The 24,542-nt window shown below is 41.4% G+C and overlaps 1 protein-coding gene across 2 annotated transcripts in view; it reads right to left on the minus strand.

Annotated features, from left to right (window-relative positions):
• Positions 1-24,542, minus strand: part of myo10 (myosin X) — a 255,739-nt gene that overhangs the window by 162,253 nt on the left and 68,944 nt on the right. Inside the window, exons 2-4 of one of the 2 annotated variants that reach the window (XM_042328542.1) lie at positions 781-829; positions 377-438; positions 221-272 (exon numbers count right to left, since the gene is read on the minus strand). The exons of the other annotated variant lie outside the window; for it this stretch is intronic. The gene's annotated coding sequence lies outside the window, so the exon portion shown is untranslated. The remainder of the gene's footprint in view (positions 1-220; positions 273-376; positions 439-780; positions 830-24,542) is intronic. 2 annotated transcript variants of the gene reach the window in all.

Genomic DNA, 24,542 nt, shown 5'->3' on the forward strand with positions numbered 1-24,542 from the left:
GTCAGTCACTGTCTGTCCTCATGCAGTTGTTATTTATACGTGCCTTCAAAATAAATGTCCCACAAGCGGTGGGAGTTAAATTATTACACAAAGGAGAGTATTCATTGGGCTTTTAATTTGAGGGCTCTGGAGAAGGCCTTCACCCAGGCCTGGTCTAAGACGGATGGCAGATATTTCCAATAAGTATTTACATTTAAGTTGGTAACAGTTATGTTCTTACCTTTATGTCTGCGGCCCAAACTTGGCACCGATGGAGTGTCTCACTCCTGGCCCTGTTTGAAAAAAATTATGTTACATTGAAATGAATGAAATACTGTACAAGAAATAACAGAGAGGCAGAGTCTCATCCGGCCTAAGTGAATGTAACGATACATACCTCCATGACTATCGCATCCACATAGTGCTGTGGTGAATAGGATGCTGGGGCTGGCCATTGCCCTAATGGAAAGACACAGCAGATTAGCTAGCTACATGACTAAAGGGGCTTTTTCTCCTGTGAATATAGTTACATATACTGTTAGTCAATTTTGATAATTAGCAAACCATCAAATGTTAGCATGCTAGCTAAGTAATGTGGCTAGCAAGGACACAATCATAATTTGGCTAGCTAGCAACGGTCAAGTTCATGTTTCTGTTAAGCTAGCTAGCTAAAGTTAGCAAGCTAGCAAAGTAATGTTAACTACCTATCTAGGCTCGCTAGCTTGCATTATTGTCCTCGTTGATGTTAACGTTACACAATAAAACTACTCACAAATGAAGGAACGCAGTAATATTACTTACTTGAGCAAACAAACTTTGCATTCCAATCTGGTGCATGAACAGATGAGAACTAGAAACGAGAAACATTTTCAAACACATTGGTTTAAAAAATTAAAAAACAACTAGCTAATGAGGTCTGTTGTCTCCCACAAATGATCCACTGTATGCATGATTCAAAATTCAGGTTAGCGAATTGGTGCACCATGTGTCACTAGTGTATTATTTCTCGGCATTTCCAAACTTTCGGCAGTGATAAATGAAAACAATTAAACTGTTCTTTAGTTCCAAAAGCCTGTGAATTTTATTTACCAAAAGCTACTGGATATTAGCTATCAAGTATCAAAGACAGATTTCAAAACTCAATGGAGGATGGTAATAAAGAACTTCCTGTGAGGCTTTTCAGCTTCTTCTGTGGGGTTTAAGAGGTGCTGCCACCTATGACATGTAGTGATCAACCCTTTTCTTCAAGTGGGTGAGGCGGTTTAGTGAGTGGGTGACATTTATTGCTAGAAAGGAAGCGTTTTAATTGCGTCAAATATAAACAGTTGAAGTCGGAAGTTTACATACACTTAGGTTGGAGTCATTAAAACTTGTTTTCAACCACTCCACAAATTTCTTGTTAACAAACTAGTTTTGGCAAGTCGGTTAGCACATCTACTTGATAATTTTTCCATCAATTGTTTACAGACAGATTATTTCACTGAAAATTCACTGTATCACAATTTCAGTGGTTCAGAAGATTACATACACTGAGTTGACTGTGCCTTTTAAACAGCTTAGAAAATTCCAGAAAATGATGTCATGGCTTTAGAAGCAATTTCCGAATGCTTGAAGGTACCACGTTCATCTGTACAAACAATAGTACGCAAGTATAAACACCATGGGACCACGCAGCCGTCATACCGCTCAAGAAGGAGACGCGTTATTTCTCCAAGAGATGAACATACTTTGATGTGAAAAGTGCAACTCAATCCCAGAACAACAGCAAATGACCTGAAGATGAAGATGCTGGAGGAAACAGGTACAAAAATATCTATATCCACAGTAAAACTGTATCGACATAACCTGAAAGGCCGCTCAGCAAGGAAGAAGCCACTGCTCCAAAACACCATCACAAAGCCAGACGGTTTGCAACTTCACATGGGGACAAAGATCATACTTTTTGGAGAAATGTCCTCTGGTCTGATGAAACAAAAATATAACTATTTGGCCACAATGACCACTGTTATGTTTGGAGGAAAAAGGGGGCCGCTTGCAAGCCGAAGAACACCATCCTAACCGTGAAACACGGCGGTGGCAGCATCATGTTGTGGGGGTGCTTTGCTGCTGGAAGGACTGGTGCACTTCACAAAATAGATGGCATCATGAGGGAGAAAAATGATGTGGATATATTGAAGCAACATCTCAAGACATCAGTCAGAAAGTTAAAGCTTGGTCGCAAATGGGCCTTCCAAATGGACAATGACCCCAAGCATACTTCCAAAGTTGTGGCAAACTGGCTTAAGGACAACAAAGTCAAGGTATTGGAGTGTCCATCACAAAGCCCTGACCTCAATCCCATACAAAATGTGTGGGCATAACTGAAAAAGCATATGCGAGCAAGGAGGCCTACAAACCTGACTCAGTTACACCAGCTCTGTCAGGAGGAATGGGCCAAAATTCACACAACATATTGTGGGAAGCTTGTGGATGGCTACCCAACACGTTTGACCCAAGTTAAACAATTTAAAGGCAATGCTACCAAATACTAATTGAGTGTATGTAAACTTCTGACTCGCTGGGAATGTGTTGAAAGAAATAAAAGCTGAAATAAATCATTCTCTCTAATATTATTCTGATATTTCACATTCTTAAAATAAAGTGGTGATCCTAACTGACCTAAGAAAGACAGGGAATTTTTACTAGGATTAAATGTCAGAAATTGTGAAAAACTGAGTTTAAATGTATTTAGCTAAGGTGTATGTAAACTTCCGACTTCAACTGTAGTAGCCTACACTAAATCAATGGCAAAATGTATGCTATTTTGAGGCATAAATCTATTTCAACTATAAATTATTAGGAGTAGTTCTATAACATTTTTGGGTCATCCTCAATGATTGTAAATGCATTATGTCCACATGTGTGGTTGTATTGTGTTTTCAAATTGACAAAAACATTTAAAAATTTAAAATCACAACAAATGTAAAGTATTGATAGGAACAACAAAAGCAGCTTACATTCTCTTGCCTGACAGTAGGTAACTGGAAGGTGGCAGGCCGAATTTGAGATCAGAGAAATTATTTGGTATTGGCTTTCAAATGACCTCATGGCTAGATGGCCTGCCTAGGGCTTATACTGTAGCTGTCCTCGGACTGGAGGCTAAATGCCAGAGATGCAAAAGCAGACTGCCAAGGGCTTACAGCGGTCCTATGAGTCAGGGCTACCAGTCTTGAACGGTAAACTCCATTCGCCCGCTGGCGGTAGGAATTTATAGCCTTGGGCATAGTGAATACAGAAAATAGTAAGCGGGAGATTTTTTTGTGACTGAACCACCCCTATTTCATCCACACACAATTTACACCTTGGATAGATTCCAGTCCTGATATACTGTATGTATGGGCAAAATAGATTTGACAGACATGAAGTACCTTGAAAACACCTTACAGGTTAAATGTTTTGATTTGGGGAAAAAAGAGGCAATATGCAAATAGTATACAGACACAAGTCCACTACAATATTGGCACACTAAACATAACTCTGGAGTTTAGGCTGATTGCAGTAGGAATATACAGTACAATTTACAGAGGAGAAATATCTATATATATATATTAAATAAAGGTTAAATAAATAAATAAAATTAGAACATGGACTCGTAGCCGTCGGAGATGAGACCGACCAGGTTGGTGTCATCAGCGAACCTGAGGAGTTTGACAGATGCGTCGTTGGAGGTGCAGTCATTGATGTAGAGTGAGTAGAGGAGGGGGGAGAGCATGCAACCCTGCGGTGCCCCCGTGTTGAGAGATATGGAGTCTGAAATATGTTTCCACATCTTTAACGTGCTGTGTCCTGTTGGTTAGGAAGTTGGTGATCCACCGACAGATAGAGTGAAATACTTTCAGCTGGGTAACTTTGTGCTGTAGCAGTTCCAGAATGATTGTGTTGAAGGCTGAGCTAAATTCCACAAATATTATCCTCACGTATGTCCTTGTGTTGTCAAGGTGTTGGAGAATGTAGTGAAGGCCCATGTGGACGGCGTCATCCACAGACTGACTGGCTCTGATGGCTAACTGCATGGGGTCAAGTGGTTGTTTTGAGATGGGCAGGACAAGGTGCTTAAAGGTTTTCATGATGACCGGGGTGAGCGCTACAGGTCTGGAGTTATTCAGGCGGTTACCTTTTGTTTCTTTGGGACGGGGATGATGGTGAAGCAATTGAAGCAGGCAGGTACAGTGCATAGTTCCAGAGTCTGATTGAATATGTCCGTGAAAACAGGGTAAAACTGGTCAATGCAGTGCTTTAGTGTGGCTGAGGAGACCCGGTCTGGGCTTGCAACCGTCCTGCTGTTTTGCCTCTTGAAGAGCTTGTTCACCTCCTGTTCTGTGATGACGATGGGGTGGGTGGGCAGCCTGGGGTAGGCGGGGGTAAGGAGGAAGGGAGGGAAGGGGGAGGGAGGGAGGGGGTTGGAGGAAGGGAGTAGAGTCCTGATTGGCTGAAAGTATTGTCAGCTGAGGGGCAAGATGGCAGAGAAGAAACTCTTGATGGCTGAGGGCATTTTGAGATTCAAAACGACAGTAGAATTCGTCCAGCTGGTTTGACAGTAGTGGGTCGTCTAGTGCCTGGGGGGTCTTTTGTTTGTAGTTTGTGATCTGCTGGAGACCCTTTCAGACAGATGAGCTGTCGTTGGGCTCAAATTATTGTTCTAGCCACTCCTTGTAATGACTTTTGGCCACTTTAATCCCCTTGTTGAGCAGCTGTTAGCAGTTCTATAGGCCTCTTTGTTGTTGCTCCTATGTGCCCCCTCTTTGGCTGAGCACAGGGCTCTGAGTTCAGCATTGAACCAGGTTTTGTCATTGTTAAATTTGACAAAAGTTCTGGTTAGTGCCACTGGTGTCTGCATGGTCAGATGTACAGTTCAGATTTACAGCTGTGAAAATGAGACCAGACAGTTGATTACAGTTGGGTGATGTCAACCTTTGTCCTATCGTGATTATGTACCCATAAAACATTGTGATATACGACGGTATCATCCCCTATTGGCCAAGCAAAAAACATTTGCTCAGCGAAATCTAAATGCTACAACTTGAAGAATAATGATGAAAGATAAGGTTGTTGACAGCCTGGGCAGAGACTAAGTACAGGCAAATATTTTCTAATATTTATTTCTGGTGGAGGAGCTTCAGCATTGAACAGGTTTGTGTGTGTGTGGCACGCAAATTATGGAGCAGTGACATAAACCCTGTTTATACCTGGTTCTAACTTGCATCCTTTGTCCTGATCTAGTCCACATTCTGATTGTCTACACCTGTCTAAACATGTGGGCACAATCAAACTGTGATCCGATCCTCCTGCCCACCTCCGGAGGTAGTCAGACATGCATTGTGTCTGGATATCTTACAAGTGTAGAAAGATCTGGACAAAGAAACCATTTTAATCATAATTATTACGCTCTCTAAAATCCTTGACTGGTGGCACAATTGACTGATTACATAAATATGTTTCATACAATAAATAAATACATATTATGTTTGATAGAGTAGCTGTGAAATAATTTGCATAAACGAAGTGACCAGGAAATCTGGTCACAATGCAGACACAGTGGATGGATAACAGTGGATGGATAATGTGTGTAGACACATTACTGGAAATGTGGGCACAATCAGAATGTAGACAAGATCAGGATAAAGGACCCATGTTAGCACCAGTTATAAACAGAGTTTTAGTGAGTTAGGTTATATATCATGGGCTGGATCTAAGCAGTCTCCTATCTTCAGAAGTGGATAATAATAGCTTTATTTGCCTCATAAAATAATAGTAAATAAATGATATTGTTTGTTCTCTCATAAAGCTGTGATTGAGAATAGTGTATGCCTAAGCTTAGGCTATAGACTTTCATTCTTGATCATTCTCAAACTAGAATATTTGGGAAATAAGCTAATGTTCATAACTTTAACATCTCTTAAATTCATTGTTCATTTTGTTAAGACACTCTATGACCAGACTTGTCCAGAGCAGACTGTGGATAAATACTTTTGACATCTTTCTATCTGTAAAATCTATATGTAAAATGCATTTTTGGCACATTTGATTAAAATAATCTTGATTCTGAAGCTGAGAAAAAATTGTTGGCTTGTGGGAAGAGTCTGACTTTCGGGAAATGGCAGTTAAAGACAAGTACACTGAATTAATTCGACCAAATGTCAAAAGCCTATTTAGACCCAATCACCATCTCTTCAAAGTAAGTTACTAAATGTAATCCAGTTTGTAACAATCTCTTTGAAATTATGTGTAATTCAATGTAGCGAGCTTTGACGCAGCCGTCATACCGCTGAGGAAGGAGACGCGTTCTGTCTCCTAGAGAGGACAATATACAGTGGGGAGAACTAGTATTTGATACTGCCGATTTTGTAGGTTTTCCTACTTACAAAGCACATAGAGAAAATCACATTGTATGATTTTTTATTAATTAATTTGCATTTGTATTGCATGACAAAAGTATTTGATCACCTACCAACCAGTAAGAATTACGGCTCTCACAGACAGTTTTTCTTTAAGAAGCCCTCATGTTCTCCACTCATTATCTGTATTAACTGCACCTGTTTGAACTCGTTACCTGTATAAAAGACACCTGTCCACACACTCAATCAAACAGACTCCAACCTCTCCACAATGGCCAAGACCAGAGAGCTGTGTAAGGACATCAGGGATAAAATTATAGACATACACAAGGCTGGGATGGGCTACAGGACAATAGGCAAGCAGCTTGGTGAGAAGGCAACAACTGCAAGATCCATGCAAGATCTCACCTCGTGGGGCATCAATGATCATGAGGAAGGTGAGGGATCAGCCCAGAACTACACGGCAGGACCTGGTCAATGACCTGAGGAGAGCTGGGACCACAGTCTCAAAGAAAACCATTAGTAACACACTATGCCGTCATGGATTAAAATCCTGTAGCGCACGCAAGGTCCCCCTGCTCAAGCCAGCGCATGTCCAGGCCCATCTGAAGTTTGCCAATGACCATCTGGATGATCCAGAGGAGGAATGGGAGAAGGTAATGTGGTCTGATGAGACAAAAATAGAGCTTTTTGGTCTAAACTCCACTCACTGTGTTTGGAGGAAGAAGAAGGATGAGTACAACCCCAAGAACACCATCCCAACCGTGAAGCATGGAGGTGGAAACATCATTCTTTGGGGATGCTTTTCTGCAAAGGGGACAGAACGACTGCACCGTATTGAGGGGAGGATGGATGGGGCCATGTATCGCGAGATCTTGGCCAACAACCTCCTTCCCTCAGTAAGAGCGTTGAAGATGGGTCATGGCTGGGTCTTCCAGCATGACAACGACCCGAAACACACAGCCAGGGCAACTAAGGAGTGGCTCCGTAAGAAGCATCTCAAGGTCCTGGAGTGGCCTAGCCAGTCTCCAGACCTGAACCCAATATCTTTGGAGGGAGCTGAAAGTCCGTATTGCCCAGCGACAGCCCCGACGTCGAGAAGGTCTGTATGGAGGAGTGGGCCAAAATCCCTGCTGCAGTGTGTGCAAACCTGGTCAAGAATACAGGAAACGTATAATCTCTGAAATTGCAAACAAAGGTTTCTGTACCAAATATTAAGTTCTGCTTTTCTGATGTATCAAATACTTATGCTATGCAATAAAATGCTAATTAGTTACTTAAAATCATACAATGGAATTTCCTGGATTTTTGTTTTAGATTCCGTCTCTCACAGTTGAAGTGTACATATGATAAAAATTACAGACCTCTACATGCTTCCCCAGTGGCACAGCTGTCTAAGTCACCGCATCACAATGCAAAATGCGTTGCTACAGATACCCGAGCCGGCCAGTGTAACGGATGTGAAACCGCTAAATAGCGTTTCAATCGGTGACGTCACTTGCTCTGAGACCTTGAAGTAGTGGTTCCCCTTGCTCTGCAAGGGCCGCGGCTTTTGTGGCGCGATGGGTAACGATGCTTTGTGGGTGTCAGTTGTTGATGTGTGCAGAGGGTCCCTGGTTCGCGCCTGGGTATGGGCGAGGGGACGGTCTAAAGTTATACTGTTACACCACCACCGGGAGACCCATGAGGCGGATTTTGGTTTTAATTTAGAATCCTCCAATCCTCTATATGTAATTATTGGTGGAGAGTCACGGCATATTTTTCGCTATACTGTAGGCCTACAGAGTCTCTACTGAGGCGTACAGCAACGCTACTGAGTCTCACTAGCGTTGAGTAATGTGCTCTTAACTTATTTATTTAAAGAGCATATTGAAGTTAGAAGCAATAGGATTTGAGCCAATAGCCTATTACTATTTTAGCTGTTTCACACTGCTCTGAGACAAGCATGGGGACGGGTCTTGATAAATCAGTTAGCTTTTATTTTGACTGAATCTCCATTTGGGTATTGGTTAGACTAAAATTATGGTGTAGAAATGTTACGCTCTTGGTGTAACCTTTATTTACCTAGGCAAGTCAGTTAAGAACAAATTATTGTTTACAAGGGCAGTCTACTCCTTCCTCCCCATAAGGGAATTGATCCCCGGTCTCCCACGTGCCCGCACGACACGGGGATTCTTTAGCTAAATAGCCCAGTACTGTAGCCTACTCCCAACCGTCACGTTGTACAGCGCCATATTTTCCGTTCCATCCTAACAGAAACCCAGAGGGTTTTTTGTTTTTCTTTAAATTGAAACACCATAATATTAATCAAATTAATTAAGTGACATTTCTTAAAATCAGTCCCATATACTATGTTCTTCCAAAAAAGTTTTAAAATTCTCTAGTACAGTCTCTTTTAACCTCTCTAGGGTATGTGGGACGCTAGCGTCCCACCTGGCCAACATTCAGTGAGATTGCAGAGCGCCAAATTCAAATGCAGAAATACTCATTGTAAAAATTCAGAAAAGATACAACTATTTTACATAGGTTTAAAGATTAACTTCTTGTGAATCCAACCACGGTGTCAGATTTCAAAAATGCTTTACGGCGAAAGCATACCTTACAATTATTTGAGAACATAGCCCAGCAGACAAAAACAGGAACCAGCCAAGTAGAAGAGTTACACAAGTCAGAAATAGAGATAAAAATGAATCACTTACCTTTGATAATCTTCATATGGTTGCACTCAGAAGAAATTCATTTATTCAATAAATGTTCCTTTTGTTCAATAAAGTCTCTCTTTATATCCGAAAACCTCCGTTTTGTTCACGCGTTTTCTTTAGTAATCCACAGGCTCAAACGCAGTCACAACAGGCAGACAAAAAAATCCATATTGTATCCGTAAAGTTCATAGAAACATGTCAAACGATGTTTATATTCAACCCTCAGGTTGTTTTTAGCCTAAATATTCGATAATATTTCGACCGGACAATAACGTTGTCAATATAAAAGGTAAACAAGAAAGGCATTCTCTCGGTCATGCGCATGAAAAAGCTCTGTGACACGGCAGGGTCCACTCATTCAGACTGTTCTTACTCCCTCATTTTCAGAATACAAGCCTGAAACAATTTCTTTTGCATTGGGACTTTTGATGTGTCTACCGATGAAAATCTATATGTTACATGTGGTTATGTGGACACCAAGGAACTTGAAGGTCTCATCCTGCTCCACTATAGCCCCGTCAATGTGGATGGGGGCAACAGCGCACTTTTGCAGAGTGAGAGCAAAGGGCAATTAACAACAGTCCTCGAATTATCATTGGACTACAGGTGGTCTACAATACAAAGACAGACATCAGGGCACTGAGGGGGTGTCTATACTTAGCTGTTAAACAATCACTCTGGGTGATTTAGACCTACAAGCAAAGACCGGTATAACCAGAGAGGATACATTATTCACAGTGAGATCAATACGGCCTTATTAGGGTTTGTGCTTTGATATCGTAAAGGAGGGAGATGGTATAAGTGTTTAAATAAATACAAATGTGTCTTAATGTTGTATGCATGTTGTCATTTGTATCACAGGAGCATTTGGAAATGTTTCTGAGACAAGCAGACAGACAGACATTCAGAAATGCAGACAAACGGACAGACATGCACGTGCAAACACACAACACACACACACACACACACACACACACACACACACACACACACACACACACACACACACACACACACACACACACACACACACACACACACACACACTCTCTCTCTTTTTACACTACTGGGTGGGTCTGTTTCCAATCATTTCTTTCCCGCATTTCGTTTCCCTTCCCTTCTCCAGCTACAGAACGTCTCCAGAAGCTTTAGCCCCCCATATTAAATAGACTGTGAGGTCATGAAACTTTCCCCTTCTCCATTTCCTGCCAGCTCTCAAGCATCGTCTGTCATTAAAACACAATCCTGGCAGTCCCCCGCTCCAGTATATAGAATCTCCATTGTGTGTGTGTGTGTGTGTGTGTGTGTGTGGCCCGCAGTCAAATGTCTCTGAACTGACTTGCAATTGAAAATATGTTGTTTTGAAACCGAGAGCCCATTTTACATTTATTTGGATGTATTGTAATTTTGTGACGTCTTGAAAAAAAGGGCTCATTTTTAGATGGCAACCAACATATCTAACCACTGGAGGAGCCACATGGAAACCCTTCATTTGGAACAATTTATTTATTTATCATTTTTTTAAACCTTTATTTAACTTGGCAAGTCAGTTCAGAACAAATTCTTATTTTACAATGACGGACTACCCCAGCCAAACCCTCCAATAACCCGGATGACGTTGGGCCAATTGTGCGCCGCCCTATGGGATTCCCGATCACGGCCGGTTGTGATACAGCCCAGGTTTGAACAAGGGTCTGTAGTGATGACTTTTTGTGTAACCATGAGTGAAAGTGTCAATCCAGTATATCTAATGTTATACCATTATGTTACACTGTTGCATGTTAAAAATGTTATAGCCAGTGACAGTATTGTGTGAAAGACTCACGTATGGCCTTGTGTCAATCAGTGGTCCTCAATTCTCTCCTCAGGGACCCACAGCTATTCCTGAGCACCCGATTCAACTTGTCAATAATCCCTGTAGGTCGCAAAATCTTCTAAGCTAACATATGACATTAATAATTTAGCTATTTGATTTAGAATTTTAGGAACCCTGTAGGTATAAAAAATAATATATATATGAAACAATTATTTGATTAGAAAACACACTGATTAACACATTTTTATACATGGCAAAACAGACAGTCACCAAATAAATCATAAGGAATAAGGTTTTGAAGTGTCTGTCCTATATCTGAGAGATATATATTTTAAAAAGTGCTAACTTTATATCGGTGGAAAGAGGGGATTGAGCTGCAGCCATTACAAAACACGCTAAGTATCTAGCATAAACACACGGGAGCCATTCAATATTCAAAATGACATCACTGTGTGACAGACTGGTGCATCAACAGTAATACCTATTGAATTATAACAATATAATATGACTAACCAAAAAAATAACCCTATATGGTTTTTGTAGAACCTTTGAGATTGAGAATGGTTATATAAAGAACCTTTCTCCATAAAGGTTCTATAAAGGGTTCTATATAGCACCAAAAAGCTTGTAACAATCGGAAACCTATTTGGTGCTTTATAGAAACTTTTTTTTTTTAAATAGTTCTTTACAGAACCCTGGAAAAGGTTATTTGTAGCACCATAACAGTTCCATTTTGAACCATGTGAGCATGGTTCTTTATAGAACCATCAAAAAAGGGTTCTTTAAAGCACCAAAAAGGGTTACACTATGGTTACAAGCATTATTTGGCACTATATCGAACATGCTCTTTTTTTATGTACTTATGAAGGCTTTTTGCATTGAAGTGGAAAGTGTTACATGGTCCATATAAGAACTAGGCCTAAGTCATGAGAAATGCTGCCACTGCCAAATCCTATGCTGGCTCAGCCTTTTCCACAAAGCTCCAGATGGCAACACCACAAGAGTCTCCCTAATTAAATTGTCCGTCATTAACACTTAAACAATTAATTAAATATTTTCATCCACATGAGTATCTTGAAAATTATGTCTAAACACATGCTCTTTTTCTCAATAACTGACACACAGACGCAACACAGACACACACACACACACACACACACACACACACACACACACACACACACACACACACACACACACACACACACACACACACACACACACACACACACACACACGTGACTTGTCAACTGAGTAGCATTCAGCTTTAACTCTACAACGGCAATGCTCTGACAAAGGAGCCAATGTCCGAAAAGTGGTAGCCTTCATCTTTGTAAGGGAATATAGTATCTACAGCATAAACATGATTGTATGTTGTACAGAGAGGTGCCGAAAAAGGTAGCTCACTCCAAAGCAGACAAAGCATAAATACCCAATTCAAACTGCAAATATGGCTGTTAACTCTACTACAAAATACATTATTGTATGTTTCTCCTGACTGAAAGGCCAGGGTAATCCTGGGGCAAAGAAGAAGCACAAAGGACAGAGAAAGAGAGACGACACACATAAAAGGCATACCTAAAGCTTGTGTCCACCAGTGTGCTGTGCGTTATGGTTGAGATCAAGGACTTCTTTGTTTGAGAGGAATACCCCTTGTGTAGTGTTCCTGATTCGGTGATGAGGTGTGTGTGTGTGCGCCCACTATCCCAAGGTTTGGTGTGTGTTGTGTGTTTGTGTATGTGTGCCCACCAACCCAGGGTTTGGTGTGTGTGTGTGCAGTTTACACACATACGTTAGTGTGGGGATTGTCCAGCACCAGAGAGCTTGGTGCTGTGTCCTGTCAATGACCCCAGTAACCCTGGCACTCATTGTGACATTTCCATCAGGAGCTGTGAAGAAGGCTAGTTACTGTTCAACAAGTCAAACACATGTGACCCCCTCCTATGTTTCCCTCTTGTAACCCCCAGTATTCTGCCAGGGCTCATTGCTGCATTCTTGCGTTAGCAACGCCTCTGTGAGACAAGGCCTAACATCATAGATACATCTCTCAGAGAAGGGTGGAGATTTATATATAGTTTAAGATTACATTAAAAGTGTTGTGTGTACGTTTTCTGTGCTATATCCCCATGTTTTTTTTAAAGAATACTTACTAGTACTAAGCTTTTCAGTTGTTTCAATGGAATTACTGTACTTCGGTTACTTTATTAATAATCTTGGATATTAAATTTTTATAATGTAATACTCTTGGATATTTGGATATATGTCATGCAGTTTCGTTTATTTACATAATATAAAGCAACTGTGGGATGCGTGTGAGTGATGGAGTTTCTGTTTGGAATTGTACACATGATGTCGCACCAGTCTGGATATATTTACAGACAACAATCTAACAAGTGGGGTAAGCACTAAACAGATGGTTAACCAATGGAAACACGCGTTTTATGGTCCTCAGTTGATAACAAAGAGACATGTTGGGAATCTAACAGAACAATTTGCCAGTTCCCTTTAAAACAGTTAAATTAGCCACCCATTGGACACACACTGGTTGAATCAACGTTGTTCCAATGTGATTTGTCAACCTATTGTGACGTGGCATCTATGTGGAAAACACATTTTTATTTGCAAAAAGTCATCAACCAGTACTGTTTTCATCTAATATCAACCAGCATTGTAAACATTTAAAATTAGGGTCAAACTTAAACTTAAATACAATGACTTAACCTGACTAAGAGGTTGTTACATCAATCAATATAATCAATCTATATATATATATATTGAAATTGTGTTCAAAAACTCCACGTACAATCATTACAAATCTTTTTCATTGGGTGGTTGATATCATGTTGAATTTTATATTTGATTAGACATATTTTATTTCACCTTGTATCAATGTTTATCATAAAAAGGTATGTTTGAATAAACATCATTATTTCAACGTCATGCCATCAACCTAAATAAAGAGGTATATTGAAATAAAATGTGAATCCATAGTCCAACAATTCCTGTTTGAACACTTACTTCTATATGAGGAGTAATGCATTTCAGTGAGAACGAGCCTAACATCCAGATGCCTACCTCTATGTACACTGCTTGGCTTTGAAGAAAAGATGTGTTCATTTCAGCTGAGCTATCATGTCAAAACATGAAAAAATGTATCAGCTTCCATACTCATTTGGGTAGACTACCAAAATAATGTTAGTTCATCATTTTGAAATCGGAAGGTCCCGGAACACATAGTGGGTGCAAGGGGGGGGAGGTGTTATCTGGGGGGCTCTGAGGTACAGGAACACATTGAGAAAAAGAGCATTATAGTTCTGTTTCTAGACTGAAGCTCCCAATCCTTTTCCATGTTGTACAGCCCAACTTTGAATTCTGCATGTCAAACTAGGGGTTATACGTTTGCTTGTTCTTGAACCCCCCTCCCTCCAGCTCCCAGTCTACCTCAATGTTCTTGCATTGTGTCACACCCTGACCATAGTTTGCTTTGTATGTTTCTATGTTTTGGTTGGTCAGGGTGTGATCTGAGTGGGCATTCTATGTTGGATGTCTTGTTTGTCTATTTCTATGTCTGGCCTGAAATGGTTCTCAATCAGAGGCAGGTGTTAGTCATTGTCTCTGATTAGGAACCATATTTAGGTAGCCTGGGTTTCACTGTGTGTTTGTGGGTGATTGTTCCTGTCTCTGTGTTTGCACCAGATAGGACTGTTTAGGTTTTCGCACATTTATTGTTTTGTTAGTTTATTCATGTATTGAGTCTTTATTAAAGAAACATGAATAACCACCACGCTGCATTTTGGTCCGCTTCACCTAAGGAAAACCGTTACACATTGCTGGACTTTTGAAACTTCATGTATTTACATTGTTTTAAAAATGTACAACTAAAAGAAAATGTATGGTTTAAACGTCTTTAATGTTTATTTGTGAAACAACTAGCTAAAGTTAGCTGGCTGGCTCGTTAGCTAACGTTACGTGACGTGTGTGATCTTAAATGTTGTTTACCAAGCTAGGTTCATTGTTTATCTAGCTAGCTAGCTATATGTCTTAAGCTAAAGTGTACTGTTAGCTAGCTAGCTAACGTTAGCTGGCTGGCTCCCTAGCGGACGTTATTATTAGTTTCCCAGAGCTGTTTGCTTTTCCAGTTAGAGCCCAATGTTTGGCACTTTGTTCATTGTTGTGTAACTAGCTAAAGTTAGCTGGCTGACTCATTAGCTAACATTACGTGACCCGTTGAATATGGCCGGTGTTAGTAAACATCTGCAAAAAAGCGTTAGGAAATTAAAGCTTATTAAGAGGGTGTGAACGATGCTCAATGGGTGTAGACAAAGAAGAGCATGTCACTAGATACCAAAACATTCAAAGGCGATTTTCTCAAATGTGAGTTTACAAGTTGATCAACTTTCAAAGCAGAATTACTTTCCCATTGTTCCTCGAATGCAGTGTATGATATACCATTTTATAGCTTTTATAGTCCAATGTAAAAAATACCATTTCACATTTTGCTACATAAGACCGAATCCAGGTGGTGAGTCACAAATGGGTCTGACTTTATAGTAAGTGCAGCGTCATATAATATATGGCATTTATGGATGTTATATAAATTATCGAAAGGGGGCTGACTTTAAATTAAGTACAGCATCATGCGATAGAGTCTTTATGGATGACTTATGAATCACCGAAGGTGTCTCACTTCAAACTAAGTATTACAGGACACTACATAAAGGCTCAATAAATTGATTATTAACGTTCTGCTGATTTATGAAGGTTCTCTCATGATCCAGAGGTTAGGGTGTGGGATGTATTTAAATGGGTTGATAGTGCTGCAAAGCTTGCGTTTGTGTGTGTGTGTGTGTGTGTCAGAACCAAGATGTTTTGGAGTAGTCCAACCTGAGACTACCGCACAAGGTACTCTTCTGTTCCAATGCTGGAGACTAGGACTTACAACCTGTAGCTACAACCTGTAGCTCTGTTGGAATCACTTTTATAGATAACTTTGACAACTTCTGGAAACAGAAGATACTCTACAGAAATGACGAAGTCTCAATGACCCAAAACCAGCTCAGTTAATCCCTACCATTGTGACCATGAGTTGTAATTATGCTGCATCAAATGTACATTATCCCAGGGTGTTGGCACACAGAATGTAAGTAACTTAACTTATGTCCCCATAACTGCCCTGAATACCTCTGTTGATCCTACATCCTAGTGTATGCAGTAATCATGTGCCTATGAACCAGAGTTACATTGTTAGCACTAAGGCGGTGTGCCCTAGTAGGAAGTCCACTGTCAGCTCCAACAAAAATAACATGAGCAAGTCTCCTTTTGATAAGCTTCCCAGTAAAGCATTAAAAACAATGAGTTAACAGAGAAAAGTGCTAAAAACAGCCCATATTAACATATGTAGCCTAAGAAACAAGGTTCATGAAGTCAATAACTTCCTTGTAACAGATGACATTCATATTCTGACAATCTTACTTTTCGTATTCATATTCTCACTTTTCACATTCATATTCTGACACTCACTTAGATAATACCTTTGATGATAGAGTGGTAGCAATACATGGCTATTGTCACGCCCTGACCTTAGAGAGCCTTTTTATGTCTCTATTTGGTTTGGTCAGGGTGTGATTTGGGGTGGGCATTCTATGTTTTATTTTCTATGTTTTGTGTTTCTATGTTTCTATGTGGAGGCAGCATCATGCTGTGGGGTTGTTTTAAAGCAGCAGGGACTAGGAGACTAGTCAGGATCGAGGGAAAGAAGCAAAATACAGAGATCCTTGAGTAAAACCTGCTCCAGAGGGCTCAGGACCTCAGATTGGGGCAAAGGATCACATTCCAACAGGACAACGACCCTAAGCACACAGCTAAGACAACACAGGAGTGGCTTCGGGACAAGTCTCTGAATGCCCTTGAGTAGCCGGGGCAGAGCCCTGACTTGAACCCTATCTGCTATCTGTAAATAGCAGAACCATATTACCAAGTAAAATTCAGAGTGTGTGTAAATGTACTTGATGAATAAAGGGGATTTTGATTCTGATAAAATTGTCTTAAAAGTATGAAATGTCAAGATAAGTGTTTTAAAAATATATAAACACTGAAGCATTGTATTGCCACTCCAAACTTTTTCATTCCTACTTCCTGGTCACGTGATACAGCACACTGCCCATGAGGCCCAGTATTAAGCCAAGCGACAGATGCTAGCGTGAGTAAATCTCTCACGGACAAAGCTATGAGACACTGCTACGACTATTAACTGATGGCGCCGGAGGGGATGGTTTGCCGTTTTACGGTCCCCTAAACAATTGTGCTATTGTGTGTATTTTTTCACGTTATTTGTAACTTATATTGTACATAATGTTTCTGCCACGGTCTCTTATGACCGAAAATAGCTTCTAGATATCAGGACAGCGATTACTCACCCCGTACTGGAAGAAGATTTTTTCTGTAACGATTCGGACGCAAAGGATTTACTCCAGACATCCGACAAGGCCCTTGTCCCCGTATTTCGCTGGAGAAAGAGGTGGCGATATCGGGGACCTAGGTCTGGGTGCCTTGTAAGGATCAGACGCCGAGTGGGTTGGTCCTATTAGCCAACGTACAATCACTGGATAATAAAATAGACCAATTTCGAGCATGTATATCCTACCAACGGGACATTAAAAACTGTAATATCTTATGTTTTACCGAGTCGTGGCTGAACAACGACATCAATAATATACAGCTGGCGAGTTTTACACTTTTTCTGCAGGATAGAACAGCCTGGTAAGACAAGGTGTGGATGTAGACCACATTATTTACAAAGAGAGTTTTCATCTATATTCTTCGTAGCTGTCTATTTACCATCACAAACTGATGCTGTCGCTAAGACCGCACTCAATGAGCTGTATACGGCCATAAGCAAATAGGAAGACGCTCATCCTGAGGTGGCGCTCCTAGTGGCTGGGAACTTTAATGCAGGGAAAATTACATATGTTTTACCTCATTTCTACCAGCATGTTAAATGTGCTGGTAGAAAATAAGAAAAAAAAGCTCACACTCACCCTCCATTTGGCAAATCTGACCATAATTCTATCTTCCTGATTCCTGCATACAAGCAAAAATTAAAGCAGGAAGCACCAATGACTAGATCAATAAAAAAGTGGTCAGATGAGGCAGATGCTAAGCTACAGGACTGTTTTGCTAGCATAGACTGGAATATGTTCTGCCTTTCTTCTGATTCTTCAGTCACTGGCTACATCAATAAGTGCATTGATGACGTCGTTCCCACAGTGACTGTACGTACTAGAGGTCGACCGATTAATCGGAATGGCCGATTAATTAGGGCCAATTTCAAGTTTTCATAACAATCGGAAATCGGTATTTTGGGGATTTTTTTTTTTAACACCTTTATTTAATCTTTATTTAACTAGGCAAGTCAGTTAAGAACACATTCTTATTTTCAATGACGGCCTAGGAACAGTGGGTTAACTGCCTGGTTCAGGGGCAGAACAACATATTTTCACCTTGTCAGCTCGGGGGATCCAAACTTGCAACCTTAACTAGTCCAATGCAATTAACGACCTGCCTCTCTCTCGTTGCACTCCACAAGGAGTTACGCGAATGCAGTAAGCCAAGGTAAGTTGCTAGCTAGCATTAAACTTATCTTATAAAAAACAATCAATCATAATCACTAGTTAACTACACATGGTTGATGATATTACTAGATATTATCTAGCGTGTCCTGCGTTGCATATAATCTGACTGAGCATACAAGTATCTGACTGAGCGGTGGTAGGCAGAAGCAGGCGCGTAAACATTCATTCAAACAGCACTTTCGTGCGTTTTGCCAGCAGCTCTTCGTTGTGTGTCAAGCATTGCCAGTGATGGGCCGTCAGGGCCAGCAAGGCCTTCTCTACTGGCCTAAAACATCATCAGAATATAATTTTTTTTAAATATATTTTCCCACAAGTATGTATTAAATTATTCCCCAGAGTAAGAGTTGTACTCTTCATTTCATAGCTTTCCTCTTGGTTGCACTGCTTCCAGCCCCAGGTTGAGATTTGGAGGGCTGGTCTTTATGTTAGATCTTTTATCCAATCATATTCAGCCATCCTGTGTTGCCAGGGGTCTAAAATCTGCCCTCAGGCCTTCAGAATCAACAGTGAGGGCGCTTGTAGCTTAAAGTGAATGGAAATTAAAATTTAGTGTCAACCAATCAGCTTTAGAGTTGGCTATTGTACGCCTGCTGGCTGGCTCCAGTGTTACACAGGATCCAGCTAGCAGGCGTAGTGCGTGCATGTCTTTTGATTGGATTACCAATATTGAGAGGCAGGTCCTATACAGGCAGGTCTATGCAGAACCTCAGAACTAGGAAACTGAATTTGATAAACAAATTAATTTGCGTACTACTAAGCTGTTTTTTCAACCCACAATGGCAGAAGGAGGAGAAGATATCGATTTGGTCGAGGATATAATTATAACGCCATTCTCAAGACAAACTTTTCAAGAAAAGTTAGACATTGTCAGGAGAGGTCGCCCGACGCCGACGCTACAAAGCCTGTCACAGGCGGGAAAGGGGTTCGTTCGCCACTTTCAAAGTTCCAACTACGAGCGCTATCAATGGCTCACAGGCTCCGGGAAGCACTGCAAACTGTACTGCTGGGAATGCCTATTATTTGCAAGTGATCAATTTGGTGTTTGGAGCCACACTGGCTTTGCAAACTTAAGTTGTCTAACCAAGGCAGCAACGAGACACCAAAGTACGGCTGGGCACTTACAAGCTATGGTGCTTTTGAAAACTTTTGGGGAAACCCGTGTGGATCTACAGCTCAACGAACAAGCGCGCAGGGCAACGGGAGCTGCACTATGAAAACGTATTGCACTCTTCCCCTGCAATTCTCTGAATAAAAATGTCAATTTCAAGGTGACGCAATGCCTGGTTATACTGCGTTTCTGTCTAAATGTATAGTGTCTAGAGCCATGGCATCATAATGATGGTAATAAGAGGTGGATTAATTCGGGTGAGACTGTGTAGGACCTCACTGAAGGCCCAGGCCTCAGGCCCACGGCACACCACTGAACATTGCGCTGTTTATGACTTCATGCCTATCAACTCCCGAGATGAGGCTCGTGTAACCTAAGTGAAATGGCTAGCTAGTTAGTGCGCGCTAATTGTCGATGTGTTCCTGGTTCGAGCCCAGGGAGGACCGAGGAGAGGGACGGAAGCTATACTGTTACACTGGCAATATTAAAGTGCCTATAAGAACATCCAATGGTCAAAGGTTAATGAAATACAAATGGTATAGAGGGAAATAGTCCTATAATTCCTATAATAACTACAACCTAAAACTTCTTACCTGGGAATATTGAAGACTCATGTTAAAAGGAACCACCAGCTTACATATGTTCTCATGTTCTGAGCAAGGAACTGAAACGTTAGCTTTCTTACATGGCACATATTTTACATGGAACATATTGCACTTTTACTTTCTTCTCCAACACCTTGTTTTTGCATTATTTAAACCAAATTGAACATGTTTCATTATTTACTTGAGGCTAAATTGATTTTATTGATGTATTATATTAAGTTAAAATAAGTGTTCATTCAGTATTGTTGTAATTGTCATTATTACAAATAAAAGAATTGGCCGTTTAATCGGTATCGGCATTTATGGTCCTCCAATAATCGGTATCGGCGTTGAAAAATCATAATCGGTCGACCTCTAGTACGTACATACCCCAACCAAAAGCCATGAATTACAGGCAACATCCTCACTGAGCTAAAGGGTAGAGCTGCCTCTTTCAAGGAGCGGGACTCTAATCCGGAAGCTTATAAGAAATCCCACTATGACCTCCGACAAACCATCAAATATGCTTGAATCGTACTACACCGTCTCCGATGCTCGTCAGACGTGGCAGGGCTTGCAAACTATTACAGACTACAAAGGGAAGCACAGCCGAGAGCTGTCCATTGACACAAACCTACCAGATGAGCTGAATTACTTCTATGCTCGCTTCGAGGCAAATAACACTGAAGCATACAATAGAGCATTAGCTGTTCCGGACGACTGCGTCATCACGCTCTCCACAGCAAATGTGAGTAAGACCTTTAAACAGGTCAACATTCACAAGGCCGCAGGTCCAGACGGGTTTCAAGGACGTGTACTCCGAGCATGTGCTGACCAATTGGCAAGTGTCTTCACTGACATTTTCAACTTGTCCCTAACTGAGTCTGTAAAAACAACATGTTTCAAGGAGACCAACATAGTCCCTGTGCCCAAGAACACAAAGGTAACCTGCCTAAATGACTACCGACCCGTAGCACTCACGTCTGTAGCCGAGAAGTGCTTTGAAAGGCTGGTCATGGCTCACTCAACACTATTATCCCAGAAAAACTAGACCCACTCCAATATGCATACCACACCAACAGATCCACAGATGATACAATCTCAATTGCACTCCACACTGCCCTTTCCCACCTGGAAAAAAGGAACATCTATGTGAGAATGCTATTAATTGACTACGGCTCAGTGTTCAACAACATAGTGCCCCCAAAGCTCATCACCAAGCTAAGGACCCTGGGACAAAACACCTTCCTCTGCAACTGGATCCTGGACTTCCTGACGGGCTGCCCCCAGGTGGTAAGGGTAGGTAACAACCCCTCCGCCATGCTGATCCTCAACACGGGGGCCCCTCAGGGGTGTATGCTCAGTCCCCTCCTGTACTTCCTGTTCACTCACGACTGCATGTCCAGGCACGACTCCAACACCATCATTACATTTGCTGATGACACTACAGTGGTAGGCCTGGTCATCAACAATGATGAGACAGCTTATAGGGAGGTCAGAGACCTGGCTGTATGGTGCCAGGACAACAACCTCTCCCTCAACGTGATCAAGACAAAGGAGATGATTGTGAACTACAGGAAAAGTAGGATGGAGCATGCCAGCATTTTCATCGACGGGGCTGTAGTGGAGCAGGTTGAGAGTTCCTTGGTGTCCACATCACCAACAAACTATCATGGTCCAAACACACAAAGACAGTCGTGAAGAGGCCACGACAATGCCTATTCCCCCTCAGGAGACGGAAAAGTTTTGCCATGGGTCCTCAGAACCTCAAAAAACTCTACAGCTGCACCATCGAGAGCATCCTGACTGGTTGCATCACTGCCTGGTATGGCAACTACTCGGCCTCCGACTGCAAGGCACTACAGAGGGTAGTGGGTATGGCCCAGGACCTCTATCCAGGCGATGTCAGAGGAAGGCCCTAAAAATTGTCAAAGACTCCAGCCACCCTATTCATAGAATGCTGTCTCTGCTACCGCATGGCAAGCGGTACCGGAGCGCCAAGTCTAGGTCCAAAATACTTCTTAACAGCTTCTACCCCCAAGCCATAAGACTGCTGAACAGCTAATCAAATGGCTACCCAGACTATTTGCATTGCCCTTTTACACCGCTGCTACTCTCTGTTGTTATCATCTATGCATAGTCACTTTAATAAATCTACCTACATGTACATATTACCTCAATTACCTCAACTAACTGGTGACCCCACTCATTGTCTCTGTACCGGTACCGGTACCCCCTGTATACATATACTTATTTTCCACCATAATATGCAAATAAATTCATTAAAAATCCTACAATGTGATTTTCTGGATTTTTTTTTCTCATTTTGTCTGTCATACTTGAAGTGTACCTATGATGAAAATTACAGGCCTCTCTCATCTTTTTAAGTGGGAGAACTTGCACAATTGGTGGCTGACTAAATACTTTTTTGCCCCACTGTAAGTAAGTAAGCATTTCACTGTAAAGTCTACACCTGTTGTATTTGGCGCATGTGACAAATAACATTTGATTTTATTTGATTTTAACTCAATTACTGTACTTTTGTTTTAAACTGGATGAGTGAAGAACGTGAAGATAGAACCACAATGAAATACTACGCTTATTAAACAAATAAGTGTAGGTTTATATGACATTATTCTTTAGCATTTGTAGCCCCTGCGCTAAACCTTTGGAATGACATCGGAAATTTGATGTGCAAATAAAACAGAAATAATAGGTAAAACATCTACACTTTGCCATTGGGGACTGTTTATGGTTTCAGACCCACTAACTTCTCCCATTCTTTAAAATGAACTAGACAGATAACTGCACAGATAAGTCCCCACCACTCCTCTCATCATCAAACCAGGTGGTTCAAGTCACCATTCATCTTTCCCTGTATTGTTCTCAACTCAACTCAGTGACTGTCAAAAGGGCTGAAACTTGATCAAGAGAGAGGGCTATATGACCTGGTGCACACTTAAAACCCCCCTCCGAACCCAAAACCATCTTACCCTTGACACAATTTGACAGTTGCCATGACAACGATGAACCTACTAGGTCCGCTAGGCTCCAACCGACATAAGCCCATGCACACACGCGAACAAAAACAGACACACACAAACACTTTTACTTGTTCTCTATTAAACTAAAAATCTACTTTGGGTGAGGACTACTGCTTTGTTTTTGGGGTTGTTTAGGTAAGGGAGTGAGCGTGTGCTTGAACAAGCTCCAGCTGAACAACATCTGCTCCAAGAGCAGTTTCGCCAATGTTCAGTGAACAACAGGTGTCACTGCATTTGTGTTACCCAGGTAATATGAACAGGTGGCCGGCGGAGACCAATCTCCTCTACCCCTCCTCCCGCCCACCCCCCACTAGCTGAAGATCCTTCTGCATTATACCTGCACACCTTCTCCTTTCCTTCTTCTCTCCCTACCTCTTTTCAACCTACCCCCTGTCTTCCAATCATCTCATTACCCTGTAAGAGAGCAACAAGATCCCATCTCTAACAATAACAGTAATTCCCTCCGCATTCTCAGGTTACACTAGTCTATACCGATCTAGTTACAGTTTTAATTCCCCCCATTCTTGGAAGAGCCTGCAGAACTCCTTGCGTCTTGATTCCCTGGTGCCACCAGGGTGGTTTAAGAGTTGCAGACGTATTGATTGAATAAAGAAATTGTTGTGATTGTAATGTAGAAAATTGTAACATATACACTACCGGTCAAAAGTTTTAGAACACCTACTCATTCAAGGGTTTTTCTTTATTTTTACTATTTTATACATTGTAGAATAATGGTGAAGACATTAAAACTATGAAATAACACATATGGCATAATTTAGTAACCAAACATTTTTGCCTTGATGACAGCTCTGCACACTTTTGGCATCCCTCCATCAACTTCACCTGGAATGTTTTTCCAACAGTCTTGAAGGAGTTCCCACATATGCTGGGCACTTGTTGGCTGCTTTTCCTTCACTCTGCGGTCCAACTCATCCCAAACCGTCTCAATTGGGTTGAGGTCGGGTGATTGTGGAGGCCAGGTCATCTGATGCAGCACTCAATCACTCTCCTTCTTGGTGAAATAGCCCTTACACAGCCTTTGTTTTGGGTCATTGTCCTGTTGAAAAACAAATGATAGTCCCACTAAGCGCAAACCAGATGGGACGGCATATTTCTGCAGAATGCTGTGGTAGCCATGCTGGTTAAGTGTGCTAAATAAATCACAGACAGTGTCACCAGCAAAGCACCCTCACACCATCACACCTCCTCCATGCTTCATGGTGGGAACCACACGTGCGAAGATAATCCATTCACCTACTCTGCGTCTCACAAAGGTACGGCATTTCTCAAAATCTCAAATCTGA

This window comes from Oncorhynchus tshawytscha, linkage group LG10 (assembly GCF_018296145.1).
Source record: "Oncorhynchus tshawytscha isolate Ot180627B linkage group LG10, Otsh_v2.0, whole genome shotgun sequence".
Lineage (NCBI taxonomy): Eukaryota > Metazoa > Chordata > Actinopteri > Salmoniformes > Salmonidae > Oncorhynchus > Oncorhynchus tshawytscha.